Source organism: Zingiber officinale, chromosome 1B, assembly GCF_018446385.1.
Source record: "Zingiber officinale cultivar Zhangliang chromosome 1B, Zo_v1.1, whole genome shotgun sequence".
Classification (NCBI taxonomy): Eukaryota; Viridiplantae; Streptophyta; class Magnoliopsida; order Zingiberales; family Zingiberaceae; genus Zingiber; species Zingiber officinale.
In genome coordinates this window covers 98,558,332-98,578,905 of record NC_055986.1, presented here as the reverse complement: position 1 = coordinate 98,578,905, position 20,574 = coordinate 98,558,332, and the positions used below count along the sequence as shown (strand labels likewise).

Here is a 20,574-nt window from a genome sequence, read left to right as displayed (position 1 = left end):
AGTAATACAAACATCCAATCAAGAATGATAATTAGATCCAAACACAACAATCCATATGAGATTGAATTGATACAAAACATAACAACATCATTGAAACAAGAAGTTGGCAAATCCTTGAAATCTTACATTAATTCACATCACAAATACTCCCTCCATCCTGGAACAAGAATATCTACTCCATGAAACAAAGGAAAAGATATGAAGACAAGAAGATCATAAACATTTCGATCCAAATCAAGAAGATAGAAAAGAAATGCTTATCTAGAGATGACAAGTAATCTTCGAAACCAATCCTTGCTACCAAGTCGAATCGGGAATGGAGATGTCTTTAGATCACTGGATCGACACCCAAAAGATGGAGAAAAGCTTTCAGATTGGATCTCCCCAAAGGGAGATCCTCCCCCTTTCAAAGAGGAAGAAACCCTTTATATAGAGCAGGGAATTTGGCGCCACATGGCCCGTATCATGGCCATGTGAACTTCACACGACCTCAACTGCTTAGCTCTTAGCCAGAGTCACATGGCCATGCCATGCTTCGCCTCTGGACGACTCACACGGCTGTGTGGCACACACGGACGTGCCAATCTTGCCTCTAGAAATGTTGCACGGTCATGTGGCACACACGGCCTGGCAATGCTTGGCTTCTGGAAAGGTTGCACGACCATGTAGATCTGCGCGGTCTTGTTCTGATTCTACTTCAAAAGTGACACGACCGTGTGAAACCACACGGCCATGTCAGCCCCCTCTTCTACTGATGCTGCACACTCAGTCTGCTCCACACGACCAAGATCATTTTCCTTCCTGTTCCTTAGGCATGGTCGTGTGGCACACATGGCTAGCACTGACTTCCTTCATTTGTTGATTAGATTCGCAATGAACATCATTTCCTCTCCAAATTTGACTCCTGTATATAGAAAATACACAAGAGAAGATCTCCAAACAAAGAAGAGTAAATATAAAAGTAAAGCAAGGAGTATGAAAATGCATAGATAAAGCATGCATAAAATATAGGAATGTGCGTCAAAACATGCTAAAGAAGTGTATAAAACCTATGCACATCAGTTATTGAGGTTGTTATCTCCAATTACATTGTGTATATAACTTTTGTGGACATGGGGAGTTTTTTGAACATTATTTTCAAAAAGGCATCTAACTAGCTACAGATTAATCAAGAAGAGCTTCAACTTATAATGATGATTTTCTTTAAGTTCACCTGATATGAAGTGTAGTCGCTCGACCAAATCTGATTGACCTTTTCCTTGGAAGAAGAACCCCTAATGAGAACCTGGAGGATTACTTTCATAGTGGTAGATGCCCCCTCTTCCTACAACATCATTTTGGGGAGACCCATATTACATGAGTTCTAAGCGATTGTCTCCACTTTATACCAAATAAATCAAATTCTCGGTAGAAGATCAAGTAGGCGAGGTGAAAGGAGATCAATTGGTGGCTCAAAAGTATATATGGATATTATCAAAATAGAATCACGTAAAACTCCAAGGTTCAATCAACAGAGATGTAAGCTATATAAGAGACACTTGTCTCTCCGTCGACCAAGGATTAAGAAGAAGTACAAATCCACCCTAATTGGCCCGAAGGATCTACCAATATTGTAGCTGATCCCCCCCTGATAGCTTAAAGAAAATATGATTACATGTCTATCATGCAATAAAAATATCTTCACTTGGTCATCAAAGGAAATCACTAGTATGTCTCTCATGCTGTGATGGAATACCACTCCAAATCTTCCTAGATGCTCGATTAGTCAAGCAAAGGAAGAGAAATTTTGGAGTTGATCAAAACAAAATCATTCAAGCTAAAATTGATAGGCTATTGGAAGCAGGGTACATTCAGGAAGTTCAATTTCCGGCTTGGCTTGCCAATGTTGTCTTGGTGCCCAAGTCTGGAAACAAGTGGCAGGTCTGCGTCGACTTTCAGGACCTCAACAAGTCTTTCCCAAAAGACTACTATCCTCTTCCCGACATTGACCAGTTGATTGATTCCACTTATGAGAGTGAATTGATATGCATACTGGATGCCTATCAGGACTATCATCAAATTCCTCTTGCCATGGAAGATTAAGAAAAATATGAGCTTCATTACATTTGACAGAATCTTATGTTATAATGTTATTGATCCTATCCGAATGCTGAATCAACGGACGCTGGGCACGTGGCGCTCTCCGGGTTGCTGATGTAGATCTTCGGCTAGTCTCACGAAACTCCGGCGAACCTGCACAGTTGTCGGAAACCAATTGGCGAGGGATGCCGAACCGACAGATGATGTGTTGCCAGATAAATTTTTTGACCATCTGTTCGGTGATCTTGGCTAGCGGCTCGGCCTCCACCCACTTGGAAAAGTAATCAACCACCACTAGCAAAAATTTTCGCTACCCGGTCGCCATCGGAAATGGACCAACAATATCCATTCCCCATTGATCGAACGGACATGAAACTGTTGATGCCTTCATTTCCTCTGCCAGTCGGTCGTTGAAATTATGGTACTTCTGGCATGAAAGGCACGTCGACACGGTCCGAGCGGCGTCTGCTTGTAAAGTCGGCCAAAAGTATCCAGCTAGCAGGATCTTCTTAGCTAGTGCTCGTCCGCCCGGATGTCCTCCGCACGATCCTTGATGCACTTCTTGGAGGATGTAAGCCAAGTGTTCCGAGCTCACCATTTCAATAATGGGTGTGAGAAAGCCTTTTTGTAAAGCTGATCGCCGATGAGTGTGAACCGACCGGCTCTCCTCCTTGGCAGCTGGGCTTCATACTCCTTGGATGGTGTGGCGCCCGAACGGAGGAACTCTATGATGGGTGCTCGCCAATCGCATGGAAATGTGAGGCCTTCCATCCGGTCGACATGCGCCACCAACAGTACTTTTTCAATTGGCTGCAGAATGGCGACCGGCGTTATTGAGCTCGCGAGTTTGGCTAACTCATCAGCTGCTTGATTTTCTGCTCTGAGTATCTTCTGGACAATAACTTCTCTAAAATCGGCTTTGAGCTTCTCGAAGGCTTCAGCGTAGAGCTTGAGCCGAGCACTATTGATTTCGAAGGTGCCAGAGAGCTGCTGAGCGGCCAGCTGCGAATCCGAGTGGAGCGTTACCCGACCGTCTCCCACATGCCGGGCAGCCTGCAAGCCAGCTATGAGGGCCTCATACTCTGCTTCATTGTTGGTAGCTTTATAATCCAGCCGGACGGATAAGTGCATCTTTTCTTCTTGAGGGGAGAGCAACAATATTCCAATCCCGCTTCTGAGCCGAGTGGACGACCCATCCACATATATTCTCCACATAGCTTCCGGCTCCGGCCTTTGTACCTCAGTCACAAAATCGGCCAAGGATTGCGCTTTGATCGCCGAGCGGGGATGGTATTGGATGTCGAATTCACTTAACTCTGTCGTCCACTTGATGAGCCGCCCGGATGCTTCTGGGTTTAGTAACACACGACCGAGCGGGCTATTTGTTTTGACAATGATGGTATGCGCCAGGAAGTATGGACGAAGGCGCCGAGCTGCAAGGATCAGAGCGAAAGCCAGCTTCTCGAGCCCAGTGTAGCGAGATTCAGCATCTTTTAAAATGTGACTAAGGAAATACACAGGCTCTTCTCCGCTCGCCCTTACTAAAGCCGAGCCGATTGCATGCTCGGTTGAAGACAAGTACATATAAAGTGGCTCACCCGCAGTCGGCTTGGCCAATACCGGGAGAGAGTTCAGATATGCCTTCAAGTCTTCGAACGCCCGATCGCATTCTTCATCCCAGTGAAACTTAGTGGCCTTGCGCAAGATTTTGAAGAAAGGGAGGCTCCGGTCGGCAGTTTTGGAGATGAATCTGGACAAAGCAGTTATCCGACCGGTCAAACGCTGCACTTCCCTTATATTTCTTGGAGGCGGCATGTCTTGGAGAGCTTTCACCTTGCTGGGATTTGCTTCGATTCCCCGCTCGGTCAATATGTACCCTAGAAAACACCCTCCTTTCGCTCCGAACAAGCACTTCTGGGGATTTAGCTTGACTCCATATTTGCGCAGTGTTCGGAAGGTTTCCTCCATGTCTTTGAAGAGATTGGCCGCTCGGACGGATTTGATGAGAATGTCGTCCACATACACTTCCAGATTTCGCCCAATCTGCTCTCTGAATACTTTATTCATCAAGCGTTGATATGTGGCTCCCGCATTCTTCAATCCGAATGGCATCACATTGTAGCAATAGGTGCCATCGGCCGTGACGAAGCTGACTTTTTCTTGATCTTCACGGGCGAGCGGCACTTGATGATAGCCATGGTAAGCATCGAGCATACATATTAATTCGCAGCCGGCCGTAGAGTCCACCAGCTGATCTATCCGGGGCAGGGGATAAAAGTCTTTTGGGCAAGCTTTGTTGAGATCCCTGAAATCTATGCATACTCTCCATTTGTTGTCCGGCTTGGAGACTAATACTACGTTCGCCAGCCAGCTCGGGAATTGCACTTCGCGTATATGGCCGGCTTCCAGAAGCTTCTCCACCTCCACCCGGATGATGGTATTCTGCTCGGCGCTAAAATATCTTTTTCTCTGCTTTACCGGCCGAGCGTCCGGTCGGACATGCAACTCGTGCTGCGCTATGCTCGGCGAAATTCCGGGCAGCTCATGTGTCGACCAGACGAAGACATCATGATTTCTTCGGAGGCATTGGATCAGCTCCTCTTTCTGCTTCTCCTCTAGATCGGACGCAATAAAAGTCGTGGCCTCTGATCGGGTTGGGTGAATCTGCACTTCCTCTTTTTCGTCATAAATTAAAGAGGGTGGCTTTTCAGTGATGGCATTTACCTCGATCCGGGGCGCCTTCCGAGCGGAATTGACTTCTGCTCAGACCATCTCGATGTAGCATCGCCGAGCTGCTAGCTGATCTCCCCGTACTTCTCCCACTTTGTCCTCCACAGGGAACTTGATCTTCTGATGGAAGGTTGATACGACCGCTCGGAATTTGCTGAGCGCCGGTCGTCCCAAAATGATGTTGTAGGACGAGGGAGAGTCGACCACCACGAAGTTTATTGTCCTTGTCCTCCTGAGCGACTCTTCTCCCAGCGAGGTAGCCATCCGGATCTGTCCGACCGGCTGAACTTCGTTACCCGTAAACCCATAGACCGGAGTTGTCATGGGTAACAGCTCGGCTCAATCAATTTCCAGCTGATCGAACGCCTTCTTGAATATGATGTTGACTGAGCTCCCTGTGTCAACAAATACGCGGTGAATAGTGTAATTGGCTATTACCGCTTTGATGAGCAGAGCATCGTCGTGGGGTACTTCAACTCCTTCCAAGTCCCCGGGCCCGAAACTAATTTTGGGTCCTTCCGCTCGTTCTCAGCTACAGCCGACTACATGGATCTGGAGCTGCCGGACGCTCGCCTTTCTAGCTCGGTTGGAGTCTCCTCCGGTCGGCCCGCCAGCAATAACGTTGATCTCACCTCGGGAAGTATTGCTTCTATTTTCCTCTTCCCGAGCGGACGATCGGGACCGTTCTCTGGACGCTCGGCGATTCTCCTGCCTTGGAGAACGATGTCGATCGGGAGTCTGTTGCTGCTGTGGCCTATCAGCTCGCGTCCGATCGGCTTCATGAGTTCTCTGTCGCCTGTCGACTGAGGGAGACCGTCGTCCGGCATTCCAGGGCACAGGATGAGTCACGAAGGGAAGACTTCGACAATCCCTTGTGTTGTGCGTATCCGTCCGGTGGAAGGAGCAGAACATCGGGGTCCATCTCTTCTTTGGCTTGGGCCGGGCGGCATCTACCTCTTGCACATGGGACCTGGCGTGGGGGGATCGGATTGCTTCGGCCCTTGGTCCTCTAGGCGGCTGATGAGCGGCGTGCTGTTTCCGCTCGGCAGGGGGAGCCCGCTCGGTTGGAGTTTCTTTTTTCCTGGCCGCTTGCGCTTCTTCCACGTTGATGTATTCGTTAGCCCGGTGTAGCATGTGATCGTAATCTCGGGGCGGCTTTCAGATGAGTGATCGGAAAAAATCACCATCCACTAGGCCTTGTGTGAAGGCGTTCATCATGGTTTCCGAAGTGGCCGTTGGAATATCCATTGCCACTTTGTTGAACCGCTGAATGTAAGCTCGGAGCGATTCACGGGCTTCTTGCTTGATGGCGAACAGGCTCACGCTCGTTTTCTGGTAACGTCGGCTGCTTGCAAAATGGTGGAGGAAGGCCGTTCGGAAGTCCTTGAAGCTTGTGATGGATCCGTCCGGCAACCTCCGAAACCACCGTTGAGCCGATCCCGAGAGAGTGGTAAGAAAAACTCGGCACTTTACTCCATCTGTGTATTGATGGAGAGTAGCTGTGTTATCGAACTTACTTAGATGATCATCTGGGTCGGTTGTCCCATTATACTCGCCGATCGTCGGAGGCACGTAGTGCTTCGGCAGAGGATCTCGTAGAATAGCATCTGAAAATTGGCGATTAATCCTCTCGGGTGATGCGTCCGCTCGAGGGGCTTTCCCCTTTCTGTCATCTCGTCTAGGCATTTCATCCGAAGAAGATCCCCTATCTCTATGAGCTGGTACGGCTTCAGGGGTGCGGAATAGGCCTCGATGAAATGCAACGGTGGCCGGTGGTGCTTCCGCTTGACCACCAGACACTGATGTTGCTTGCTGCTCCGGCCGCTCGGCTGTGGCTTTCTATTTTTGCTCCACGAGCTTGGCGGCCCTTATCTCGATCAGAGCGTCGAGTTCCTCGTTCGAAAGCATCACCATGTGTTGTCGTCCAGCCTCGTCCATTGTTTTCGATCGGATGCAGGAGCGTTCCCACAGACGGCGCCAAATTGATCCTGTCTGAATACTGAATCAACGGACGCTGGGCACGTGGCGCTCTTCGGGTTGCTGATGTAGATCTCCGGCTAGTCTCACGAAACTCCGGCGAACCTGCACAGTTGTCGGGCCGGGAAGGGGTTCCCGGCGGCGACCCTCCGACGCTCAAGTCAGGTAAGCAAGTGGTGGAACAAGTAGCTTCAAAGCTTGTAGAACGCGTACCTCCGGCGAAGTCTGTGACTCTTTATATAGAGCGGTGAAAGAGCTTCTACACGCCCACCGAGGCACGTACGTGTCCACAATCCATACCTCGGTATGGGTTTGTCAGAAAGCTTACCTGACGCCATACTACAACAGTCCCATCGCGCCTTCGATGGGACAACAAGACACCCCGTTGTCAGACTAGGAGTATGGCCTAGCCATACGGCTTGACGGCTATCAACAGATGTTCCTGTCCCTATTTACCCACCGCCGGCCAGGACGTCCGTCCGACCGGCTAGACGAAGAGCGCCGTCCGGACGACCCTAATTCCCTGCGTCGGCCGGGCGGCGCACCCATTACGTCCTGCCTTCTCTTAGGCCTTCCGCTCGGTCATTATTTACTGTTTCATTGAGCGTCGGAACCCCGATCCCTGTCAGGGCGCCTTTTACTATCAGATGTTTACTGGCAGACCGATCGGCCTGCCCTTTTCTCATGAGTCCGGTCGGCTCACCCTTCTTCGACGGACCACCTGGCCCTTTGACCTCCATGGGGCGTTGACCCCTCCTTTGACCTCCGTGGGGCATTGACCCCTCGTTAGGGGGTCCCGGGCTCTTACCACCGGATCAGTTATATCATTCATATTAAAGAATGTAAGAGCGACCTATCAACGACTCATGGACAAAGTCTTCTAGTAGAAAATTGGAAGAAATATTAAACTTTATGTCGACAACATTATGATCAAATCTAGTCGAGTGACGAATTTGATCTTTGATATCGAGAAGACTAGCAGCATGCAAAGGAAGTATAGGCTCAAATTGAATCCCAATAAATGTCTATTTAGAGTCAAAAGAGGCCGCTTCCTCAGCTATATAGTGACTGAGTGAGGGATTGAAACCAACCCAGGAAAAGTCCAAGCACTCAGAAATATGACTCCTTCTCAGAATATCAAAGAAGTCCAATGACTGGTTGGTCAGATTACAGAACTCTCTAGGTTTATCTCTCGATAGGCCGACCAGAGCTTTCCATTTTTCAAAATACTTCCCAAAGCTACCAAATTACAGTGGGACAAGAACTGTCATAAAGCCTTTGCTAAGCTCAAGGAATATCAGGCACATCTACCATTTCTTTCCAAACCAGCAGCTGAAGAGTAACTTTTGGTGTACCTATCTAGTACTGAGAGGGAAATCAAGTCTGTGTTAATTAAGCAAGAGGGCAGTGTACAACAAAATGTATATTTTTTTTATCCATTTATTAAAAATGCTGAATATCACTACACTGCTCTGGAAAAACTAACTTTTGAGCCAATCCTTATAGCTCACCAATTGAAACCTTACTTCCTTTCTCACCCAACAATAGCTTTTGACTAATAGTGCTATTGGCAAAGTATTAATTAATCCAGAAGCTTCAAGGAGACTAATCAAATTGACTATGGAGTTGAGTGAGTATGATATACAATATTTGTTAGGACCTTTGCATTTGGTTAGAGGTGGTGAATAGCATTTCTTCGATTTCTACTTGCAAATTGTTAGTAGAAGCAAAACCAATGGAAATGAAATAATGAAGTAATGAGAATACAATGCTAACTCCTTGATTTACTTGGTCTCCACCTCCTTGAGGTGACTAATCCAAGGCACCCACACACGATCAAGATTCACTATGATCTTCTCCTTCTCGAATCAAGTAGGAAGGTGAAGAAATCTTTACAAGATGATCTCTTCCTTTTACAAGATGAAAGATGAGCTTAGGAGGAAGAGATTGAGAGTTGTGTAAGCTTGGAGATCACTTGAAGAGCTCAAGCCTTTTATATTTGAGGCTAAAAATCTGATCACCAATCAACTAATGGATACATTAGTCAACTGGAAATATGTATTAGCGACTGTTCTTTTCAAAATCTATGAGGATTCTGTATGTCATTAGCCCAACAGTATTATACCAGTTGACTAGTAGCATGCCGTAACTCTCTATTCGTTTTAAAATCGGGTATCAGTCGATTGGTGTGAGTACCAGTCAACTGATTCTTCTTAATGTAAGAGTGTAGCACTTCAAGCATGATCTTTCATATTGAAACAACCCCTTAGCCTAGACTTATACCTTCAAGCATCTTCCATCAGCCTCATGCCCTTAGGATGCTTCTGAGCCCACAACTCCTCATCCTTACGCTTGCCTTCAGGTGTTTTTTTTTGGCTTCGTCATGCTAATTCTTTTTTTTACCAAGAGGTCGCACCTCTTGGACTTCATCACCAAGAGCCATGCTCTGAGACTTCATCCTCCAAGACTATCTTCTTGGACTTTCATTGCCATGTCTTCATACCTGGGCATTCCTTTGTAGCTGCTTTCTCACATTTATGTTAGATCATCAACATTGCCTAACTTAAACTTATTTAACCAAACATCAAAAGTAAATAATTTCTAGAGCAAGATTATACCAACAATCTCCTTCTTTTTGATATTTAGTAAATTGTTTAAGTTAGGTCTTTAAATATGCAATAACCATAAAGCATAGGCATAATGATTGTATATGAAAATCATGATCATAGAGCTCAACTTTTTAAGTGAAGGTTCTAACTTAACCTATCTATTTCTCCCCCTTTGACATATATCAAAAAGGCAGAGGGAGCACAATCCAAGCTCCCCCTTAATCATACTTTTTAAGTGTGAAGTGACAGAATAATATGCCACAATAAAATATATCCAAGTTAGAGAGATTCGAGGTTAAAAGCTTGAAAGTAGGGCTGAAAACATAGTATACCAGTGGACTAGTACTTGTACTAGTCGAATCGTACTAGTTTTTTAGCAATGATGTGCATTACATGTCAGAGATGCAAACACCCATGAGTGCACTACTCAAATAGACAAACTTATGAAATTTAGACATTTCACACACTAAAATAGACAGAAACATAATAGTCATACACAAGCACTAATAGGAATAAAAGTCATACACAGGCACTAATAGGCACAAAAGTCATACATAAGCATAAGCCTATGCAAAGTTACAAAGAGACATGCATGAAATATAAAGTGCAACAAAAGTCAGACAAACTGGTGTTTGAGATGAATAGAAAGTGAACATTTCTAAGCCAAAAGTCTCTTGATACCAACTAAGAGCCAGATACCGCGTCTAAACATCATTACTAGGAGGAGGAGGAGGAGGAGGAGGAGGAGCCTAACACGTCAAATTCTAGCGCTACATCATCTTATGCATGGCAATTTGATGCTATTGAGAATCGACCCAATCCGGACAAAAGTTCTGAATCTCCTGACGAAATCCCTAAAACTCTTGACGAACTGTCTCCTCCAGGTGGCTCATCCGCTCGCTAAGGGTCATGTGTGTTGGTCCTGGAGCAGGGGCCTCCTCTGCATCATCATCCAAGTCTGAAGCATCATGTCCATGCTCGTGACGCCAGACCATGATGCCCTGACATCGCATAATTTGCACCAGAGATAGTTGTTGAGGTCCTAACTGATCAAAATCCTTGCACAACTGATGCTATGCACCCTTAGTGACATCAATCCCTTTAGATGCGAAGAACCATGTCAAGACATGACAAAATGACATGTACAACTTCCTTTGCATAGGACTAGATAAGTGTATGATGGACTCAAAGACCTGGAGAGCTATGTCAATGTCTAGTCGCTGTTTCAATGCATACATCATGACTAAATGAGGTAGTCTAATCTTGGCTTGCCCTTTAGTGATAATGGGAAAGATGCATGTAATGATAACTTTATAAAATATATAACTAGGGGTTGATATGCGTGTGGCATCAAAAATGCACCTAAGAGGAGCCTTAGGAGCATGAAAGTAATGCTGATGAATCATGTCTATGGACACCTGTTACACTTCCGCAAGTACATGGATACGTCGTCAGTAATAAAAGACTATCGATCCCACGAGGACTGGTTATAAGCACTAGCGATTGTTCACGTAGAATTAGCTAAACTACCAATGATTGTAAGTTAACTATTTCCTAAGAGGAAAGGGAATGGGGAAGTAGATGTGAGAACTAGCAAAAGAGAGAAAGGTTAACTTGGCTTAGGAAGAATTCTAGGAGTTTGGTTTCGTTGTGGTGGAACCTGATGTATCATGTTCAATTTTTTCCTCATTGTCAATCAACATGCATTTGCCGGAAGTTAAAGTTGCTATCCTTAAGCACTAAACAGAGAAGATCTCTGTGAAATCCTGTTACGGTTAACCCCTATCACTAGGGTGCCTCGGTAGATCACAAGAATACAAATTCAATCGGTATCCTTAAGGATAGAGATAGGAGTTTGGTTCGGTCTCTTACTTCCTTGTGGAGAAGTTGCCTCTCCTTTCAAGGGAGAATTCTAGATGTCCATGAATGGGTTACCCCTGTCACTAGGGCCCCTCGAGTACACGATCTAATATCCTCCCTTTATGAAATTAGTATTTCCTATACAATCAACCAATTTGACGAGAAAATCTTTGCGAGTCTCATGCATATCAAATAGAAACAAAGCAAGCGAAATCATCCAATAAGTAAAGGCATAAACATGAGTCTTACATCAAACCCTATCCACAACTACTCTCTGATCCTAGAATAAAGGATCTACTTCATAGACACCGGAGAAAAATCCAAAGACATAATAAAAGTAAGCATACAATCCTCAAACGAGAAGAGAGAAAGAGAAAAGATGCTTATCCAATAACGTCGAGTGATCTTCGGGTCCAATCCTTTGCTTCTGGAGTTGATGCGATGATGACGGTGATCTCGGAAGTCTGGGATAGCGTGGAACGACACCAAGGTAAATCCTTTCTGACGGCTCACGTCCTCCCCTCGAGAAGAAGAGCTAAAAGCCTTTATATTGGCTAGGGCACGGGCGTCACACGGCCCGTGCAACGGCCGTGCAAAATCCGCACGACCAAGCTCTTCTTGTCTTCGGGTAAAGTGGCACGGTCGTGCCACGTCTCCATGGTCGTGTCTTGCTTTGGCTCGGGTTGCACTGCACGGCTGCGTGAGGTTCACACGACCGTGTGGATCTTGGCTGCTGGTAGTGAGGCACTGTCGTGCAAGGTTACACGGCCGTGCTCTGCTCACTCTCGGTGAATGACCACACGACCGTGCATGGTTGCACGACCGTGCTCTGCTCTCTGTCTGGAATCGTCACACGGCTGTACAGGGGTGCACAGTCGTGCTCTGCTTTGCTCGGGTGCATTGACCATCACCGTTTTTGCTCCAAAAGTTGTCCCTGTCAACATAAAACCAAACAAAGAGCAGATTTCTGACAAAAGAGTAATAAATGCTGAATAAACGATAAGAGAGATGATCATGCAAATAATATATACAAATAAAGCAAGTGAATGTGCGTTAAAGCATGTATAAACGATCATAATATCTATGCACATCACACCCCCAGACTTGAACATTTGCTTGCCCTAAAGCAAAACGCTGCAATCAATGTTCATGAGTTCCTATAGTGTATCATAATCCCTAGTGTACTCGCCTAACACTATCAACTAGTTTCATTGATAAGCATGATTGTGGAGTAACCTAAGTATGGCCTAAGCATAAGTTCTTTGTACTCGGTGCAATAAGTAACTCAAACTCTTCAAGTTTCAATTTTTTGTCCTAGTTAAGTCGTCATACAATTGAATTCCTAATGTTCCCGGTGATAGGCACTTACTTGCCACACATTGGTTTGTTTTCCTTAAATCACACAAGCTCTCAAAGGATACTACTCGGAATCAAGAGAAACATAACATTTATTTCCCCAGTAACCTAACTCAGTCTCAAAGGGGTAAATTGTTAGTTTCCACTCACGACAACTATTTTTTTATCCCTTATTCAACTCTTTGTTTTCTTCTTCTTATTATTAGTATTATTATTATTATTATTATTATTATTATTATTATTATTATTATTATTATTATTAGTGCTATAGAGGTGTAGCACTAATGACAAATGCCAGATGCATATGTTGGGATTTAGATTTTTCCAAATGAGTTTCCACGATTCGAGGTCATTCAGTAACCAAACTATAACTAAGGAATCCCCATGGGAACAAAAGTACTAAGCAGATTGGAAGAAACATAACTATTTCAAAATATTTCTAGTATTCAAGCTTAAGTACTTAAGTGAAATGAAAGTAAGATCCTTAAGGTTAGGCCAAGACTTATACTAAACTCCGTACAATGCTTAGCTTATTTCATAATACTAAAGATAGAGAAAGGAGGTACACCAAACATACTAACACTATTTCTACAACACATGAACTAAGAAAATACACGTGCTAGTCATTTTACTATTGGACAAATCAGCAGAGAAAGTAGAGGGTTTGATGTTCTCAAATATGCCTCAAAACTATAAGTGGGAAAAGAAAGTACAATTGAGATGCAAATGGAAATATGAAACTAAAAGAAATAAAAAAGAAATGCAAGCAAACTAAATAAATTTGCAAAAAGAAAGAAAGAAAAGAAAAGGACTCGACACGACTCAGGTTGTGCAAACACAACCCCCCCCCCCCAAGACTTAGATTTTTCATCGTCCCGATGAAATCAAAATGGCCGATGAGGCTGAAGGTCGGGAAGCTCAGGATATAACTCAACTACCCATCTCAAGTCCCTAACTTGTTTATGATACGAGAACAACTCATCAATACTACTCTAAAAATTCCTCATATACCACCTAAAATCCTTGTTCCAAATCATTCTCTTCCTATGAGCATCCATGAATTCAAGCATTCGTGTGAATAAATCTCTTTCACTCCTAAAACTATCCTACAAGTGCTTAAATTGCTCGTCCTTCATGCAAAAATTTCTAGTAAACAATCTATTAGTTTGTTCTGAGCCATGATGAAGAGAGTTAATAATAGGATGAAGTTTTTGGAAATCGAATCACAAAATATCTCAACTAACCGAAGTCATATTTCTAGGAAGGGAGGTTGGAGGTGGGTTAAATTGTTACTTTGCTAAAGTCAAACGCCAATTCTCCTTAACATGGATCGTGGTCAAAGCCAGGTTGGGCAATCAAAGGGGAAAACTATCCTTAATCATAAGACTATACCCATATGCCTCTCGGGGAATCAAATGAGTGGTTAAACAAAAATTTAAATCCATTCGATAAACATCTTCAATCATTTCAAGACGACTCAGATCATATCCTAGTACTTCCGCAATATGAGTAAGCAATCCTCCTAAAATAATGGGGGCAGAGGAAGAAGCCTTCCCTAATGTTATCAAGTGTCTTAAAAAGAAATATCCAAAATTAATAGACACATTTTCTATCATTGCCCATAAACAATACAAGTCTGAAAGTCTTACAATTCCTTCTTTACCACCCCTTCCAAATATCGTGTTCCTCATCATCATATGGACATATCAAAAAATTGGGTTAATGATACTAGTGTCATTAGAAACATGTGGATTAAAGCAAGACCTCCCACCAATTTGCTCCCATAAATTTAAATTTTCAAAAGCAGGTAGGATTATGTAAGCTCCATCCCTAGGCAAATCATAGCATACATTAAAATCCTCAAAACTCTGGTAGCTATCCAAATTGATGTCACAAATAAACTCCCAGATTAATGTTAAGATCGAAAACCCACAACTACACAAAGAAATGCTTTAGTAAAAGGCTCGAGTCAAATTTTTCAAGGATTACGCTAGCATTGTGTTTGTTTCGGATTCGAACACTCTTTTTGGGTTTCCTAATTATGAAATGGGGATTTGTATTGAAATGAAATATAAACGAGAAACAAATTTGCAAACACTACAGTTATTTGTTGCAGGAATCAAATAGTTCTTAATAAGAGGTCAAATTCCATAATTCAAACTTACCATGAATGAAAATCTACCAAATTGCATGTATCAAACCTTAACTTAACTGACCACTATAGAAATTAACTACTCTATTAAGCTAATTAACTTAACAGCTAATGAAGGGCTTTAACAGAAATTGCTAACACAAACAAAGAACACAGAATTGTAGTCGTGACTGCTAGACAAACAGAGCAGAACAGAACACGAAAACAGATCTAAGAAAAACAAATTCATGCAAAAAAATGAAACTGCACACAAATCTAAATTATAAACTAAAAAATTCAGAAACAAAATTGCAATAACAAGATAATCTAAGCTAAGCTACAAATTACAGGAAAACTAAACATCCCTACAACTCAAATCTTAAACCAGTCGTCTTCTCCTTGCCGTCACATAAAGAAACAACAGAGAACACTCCAACTGCTATCGGAATGGTTCCTTCAAGATTCAAGATTAACCTAGATTCACTTGTATCTTCACGTAAATCTCCAGCAAGATCATGTCTCTGAAATGATTCTCTACCGCACGTTGGGTTCTCTGGAACTGGAGTCACGAGCTGGACGAAGGGAGCTAGGAACGCTGAAGTGCTGTCAGAAATGGTTCAGAATCACCAGAGGACCACCACCGATGGTTCTATAGAGGAGTGGAAGCTCAAATTGAAAGAACGCCTCCAACCCAAGAGGAAACTCACGATTCGCAGAAACAGTAGTCCACACACGAAATTGTCTTGCTGATGAAGATCGACGATCAGAAGCTGGTGTCTGGATGTTGAGGAACTCCACGCCGATGAAGAGGACTCAATTTGCAGATCTGGTTGCTGAGAGGAGCAAGCGACGCGACGTTGATAGAAACGGCACGATGAACAGTAGCGCAAACTCACTGTTCACCGTGCCAAATTCTGTTTTTATACTTAGGGTTTTTCCAATTGAGACCTAAGTTTGATTAAAGTTCATGTGTGCTCTAGCTTGGGTTTAGGCTAGATGAAATCAATTGAAATCCAGGTTTAGTTGAGCCTAAATTTGGTTGTGCACTACTTCATTTGGTAGACCAAGCCTCCACTTGAAACATGAATCCATTCGTACCCTACAAGACCACATTCACATCATGAGGAATAAATCATGCATTAAAAAATTAAAAACATCATAAAGCTCATCAAAGACCTTGTTTGAAGAATATGGTTAAAATTGGAACTTAGAATATGCAAATGTATAAAAAAAGCACCACATATCAACCCAAAAACAATGTATCAAATCATAGCTTATCAGACTCCATTCATAGTCATCATTAAATAAACAAAATTTTAATTTTCCTCCTCCTTGAACATTATCAACAGTGATGGAGCTTAAAATTTCCAAAAAGATATGAGGATAAGTTGGGTACTTCATGGTCATTACGTTAGTCCAACCTATTCTATCAACAAACCAATCATTAACATTCCTAAACCCCAGCACTTCCAAGGTTTCTTGGTCCATAAACCTAGTGCTCAAAATAGAACGTTTGGATAAAGAGTGATAACGATGCAATTGTTCATCACTAGAAAAAGTAATGCCGAAGTTGTTAGATATACCTTTGAAGCGTGCATTCCCCTTGTTTGAGACAACCAACAACTCTTTTCCTTTCCTTTGATGAGAGCTCTCTTCGATGATATTTGACATCACGGATGATGGGAGAGGTAGATTTGAATAAGATGAATGTGGGAGATGGCTGGTAGCACTTTTGGAAACTTGTGGGAGGAAGGAAAGAGAATGGGGGTATGAGGAAGGAGATGATGGTGGTGGCACGGCCGTGTAAGCCTCTACTCACCCATGCCCTAATAGGGGTGGAATTGGGCTGGGTCGTGTAAGAATCCGCACGCCCTCCTCTTGATAGCTTGGCACGACCGTGTCAGTTGACACGGCTGGTTCTTTCCTCCTCTCGGCAACGATCGCATGGTCATGCCAAATCTGCACGGCCCGTGCCCTCTTCCCCTCTGGTGACTTCGAACAGTCATGCCATTTGGCACGGCCGTGTATTGTTCTTTCTCTAAACAAGCCACACGACCATTTGGAGTCGCACGGCTAGTGGCATTTCTTTCTCTGTTAGCTTCACATGGTCGTGCGGGGTCACATGGCCGACTCTCTTACGCGCGTAGTCTTCTGATGCCTCCACGCCCATGAAACGATCACGACCAGCTCATGGAGGTTATGCACATCCTGAAAACAAAGATCCAACAATAAAAAAAACTTCATTGAACTAAATAGAACGACAAATTGATAACAAATTAAAACGAAAACCCTTGGGTTGCCACCCAAGAAGCGCTTGTTTTAGGTCTTTAGCTCGACCCCATATCAGTTAGTGTGGACTAAACCCATGGAAGCATGGCTCTCCTCCTAGGGTTAATGCTCCAGTCTGCTCCTTCAGTTTCGCGCATGTAGGACAGATGTACTTCTCTTTTCTTGTTGGAGGCAACCTCTCTTGGAAACTGCATTCCTTAGCTTTGTGTATATTTGTTTTGCTAGAATTTTATTGAGAAGAGGAGACGTAGTTAGGAGAATCAGATAAATCGAATTCCAACCTTTCTTTGCCGATCTTCAAGGATAACTTGTGATTTTTCACATCGATGAGGGCTTCAGCGGTGGAGAGGAATGGTCTTCCAAGGATGATTAGGATCTTGGGATCCTCCTCCATGTCCAGGACAATAAAATCTGTGGGAATAATGCATCCGCCTACCTCTACTGGCATGTCTTCCACTTTACCCATTGGGTATCTACATGAATGGTCAGCCAATTATAGTGTCATAGTAGTAAGTTTGTTGTTCTAGAGTCCTAGTTTCTTACATAATGAGTATGGAAATAGGCTAACACTCGCTCCCAAGTCACAGAAAGCCTTTTGTATGAGCTGAGGGTCAATTTTACACGGTATAGAAAAACTTCTTGGATCCTGGAGCTTTACCTTGAGTAGAGTGTTGCACTTCTCTGTCAATGCCACAGTCTCGAAGTCGCCCTTCTATCTTTTGTTAGATAGAACACCTTTTAAAAATTTGACAAACTTCGACATTTGGTGTAGTGCATCTATCAGAGGTACTTCAATGCAGATTTCTTTAATCTTCTTAAGGGATTGGTGGAACTCTTCATCCTTTTGGGATGTAATGAGTTTCTGGGGGAAAATAATTGTCTGACTTTGTGGGGGAAGTGGAAGAGTCCCTTCGATCTTCTTGGTGATCTCCTCCCTATCCTTGTTCTGGACCAAATTAGGCATAAGAGGAGAGGGCTCTTCTTCTGAGTCAATTCCTTTCTGAGAAGTTATTTGGGAGTCTCCCAAAGTCCATCCGCTCCTCAGCTCAATGCAGTTGCAATGTTCCACCAAGTTTATGTCAAGCTTTCCCGGAAATGCTCCCAATGCTCTTGAAAAAGACAGGGCTATCTGGGCGATTTGGTTGTCCTGCATCTTTTGATGCTTTTTAGAATTCTCCAATCTTTGATTCAAATGTTTAATTTCATTCTTCATCTCTTTTTGCTCCAAGAGAGCTTCTTCAAGCATCTTTTCGATTTTGAATAGTTGTGAAGGTTGCTGTTATTGATAAATCTATTGTCCAAGTGGGTAGCTTTGTTGCCCAGGTTGGTAACTTTATTCTGCTGGTCTTTGATCCTGATTGCCCCGGTAAGAAAATTTTGGGTGGTTCCTCCACCCAGGGTTATATGTGTTAGAGTAGGGATTGTTTTTCTTTTGGTTATAACTGACTATCGCATCGCATTGCTCAAGTTGGTTTATTTATGCTTGTATTGGTCCTATGGGGCAAGTATCTTGAGCATGTTCCGAACTTACGCAAATTTCACAAACACACACTATTGCATTGGATGTGTTGTTCCCGATGGTCTCAAGCTTCTTGGTCAGAGCATCCAACTTTGCAGACATGAGAGTGACTGCATCTATGTCAAATTTTCCTAATGCTTTTATTGGATTCCCAGAGAAAGAACCTCCAGATTGTTCAGCTTCCCACTGATGGTGGTTCTGTGCCACATTTTCTATGATATCTTCAGCTTAATCAAGGCTCTTGTTCATTAACGCCTCTCTTGCTGTAGAACCGAGGGACACCTTCGTGTGATAGTTGATTCCATTGTAGAACGTGTGTAGCACCAACCACTTCTCAAGGCCATGATGGGGGCACTGTCTCAACATACTCTTGAATATGTCCCATGCTTCGAGTAGTGATTCTGAGTCTATTTGTTTGAAGCTTGCAATTAAATTCCTCATGTGTGCAGTTTTACTCGGCGGGTAGAATTTGTCCAAAAATTTCTGCTCACACTGATCCCAAGATGTTATGCAGTTTGCCAGTAGAGAATTAAGCCACTACTTGGCTCTATTTTTCAGGGAAAATCCAAAAAGGAGTAGCCTTACTATTTTTGGAGGGACCCCATTTACTTTCATAGTACTACAGATCTCATAGAAAAGCTCCAAGTGATGATTTGGATCATCGTCCGGTCCTCCTTCAAATTGGTTTTGCTGGATCATGTGGATTACTACAGGCTTCATTTCAAAATTGTTCGCTTCAATTGGTGGTCGAGTGATGCTAGACCGAAGCCCTCATGCATAAGGTGCTGCGTAATCCTTCAAAAGTTTGTCAGTCATTTCAAAAGTTTCTTGTTTTGCTTGGAGTTTCTGCAAGTTTCTTCTCCTCAAGAAGTTCTATCAATTTCTGGATCGAACGGCAGAAATTCTCTTGAAAGATTAGCTCTTCACATGCAAGAACAAGATATTGAATAATCCAAGTGAAAAATAAAAAGTTAAAATATATTTTTAATATTTTTTTATGTTAATAAAAATGTAGAAAGTAAAGTGAAATAAAGAAAAATAAAGTCTAGTCTAATCCAATATGATTTTCACTAATGTTATAGATGCAGTCCACGACAACGACGCCAAAAACTTGTTACGCTTCCGCAAGTGCACGGATACGCCGTCATTAATAAAAGATCATCGATCCCACGAGGACTGGTTATAAGCACTAGTGATTGTTTACGTAGAATTAGCTAAACTACCGATGGTTGTAAGTTAACTATTTTCTAAGAGGAAAGGGAATGGGGAAGTAGACATGAGAACTAGCAAAGGAGAGAAATGTTAACTTGGCTTAGGAAGAGTTCTAGGAGATCAGTTTCGTTGTGGTGGAACCTGATGCATCATGTTCAATTTTATCCTCATTGTCAATCAACATGCATTCGCTGAAAGTTAAAGCTGCTATCCTTAAGCACTAAACAGAGAAGATTCCTGTGAAATCCTGTTACGGTTAACCCCTATCACTAGGGTGCCTCGGTAGATCACAAGAATACAAATTCAATCGGTATCCTTAAGCATAGAGATAGGGGTTTGGTTCAGTCTCTTACTTCCTTGTGGAGAAGTTGCCTCTCCTTTCAAGGGAGTATCCTAGATGTCTGTGAATGGGTTAACCCTATCACTAGGGCCCCTCGGGTATATGATCTAAGATCCTCCTTTTACGAAATTAGCAATTCCTACACAATCAACCAATTTGACGAGAAAATCTCAGCGAGTCTCATGCATATCAAATAGAAACAAAGCAAGCGAAATCATCCAATAAGTAAAGGCATAAACATGAGTCTTACATCAAACCCTATCCATAACTACTCCCTGATCCTAGAACAAGGGATCTACTCTATAGACGCCGGAGAAAAACCCAAAGACATAATAAAAGTAAGCATACAATCCTCAAACGAGAAGAGAGAAAGAGAAAAGATGCTTATCCAATAACGTCGAGTGATCTTTGGGTCCAATCCTTTGCTTTTTGAGTTGATGCGATGATGACAGTGATCTCAGAAGTCTGGGAT

At 43.2% G+C, this 20,574-nt stretch overlaps 1 pseudogene; it reads left to right on the top strand.

Moving 5' to 3' along the window:
• The first annotated feature begins 18,887 nt into the window (after window positions 1-18,887).
• LOC121994660 lies at window positions 18,888-18,959 on the top strand (annotated as a pseudogene).
• The last annotated feature ends 1,615 nt before the right edge of the window (window positions 18,960-20,574 follow it).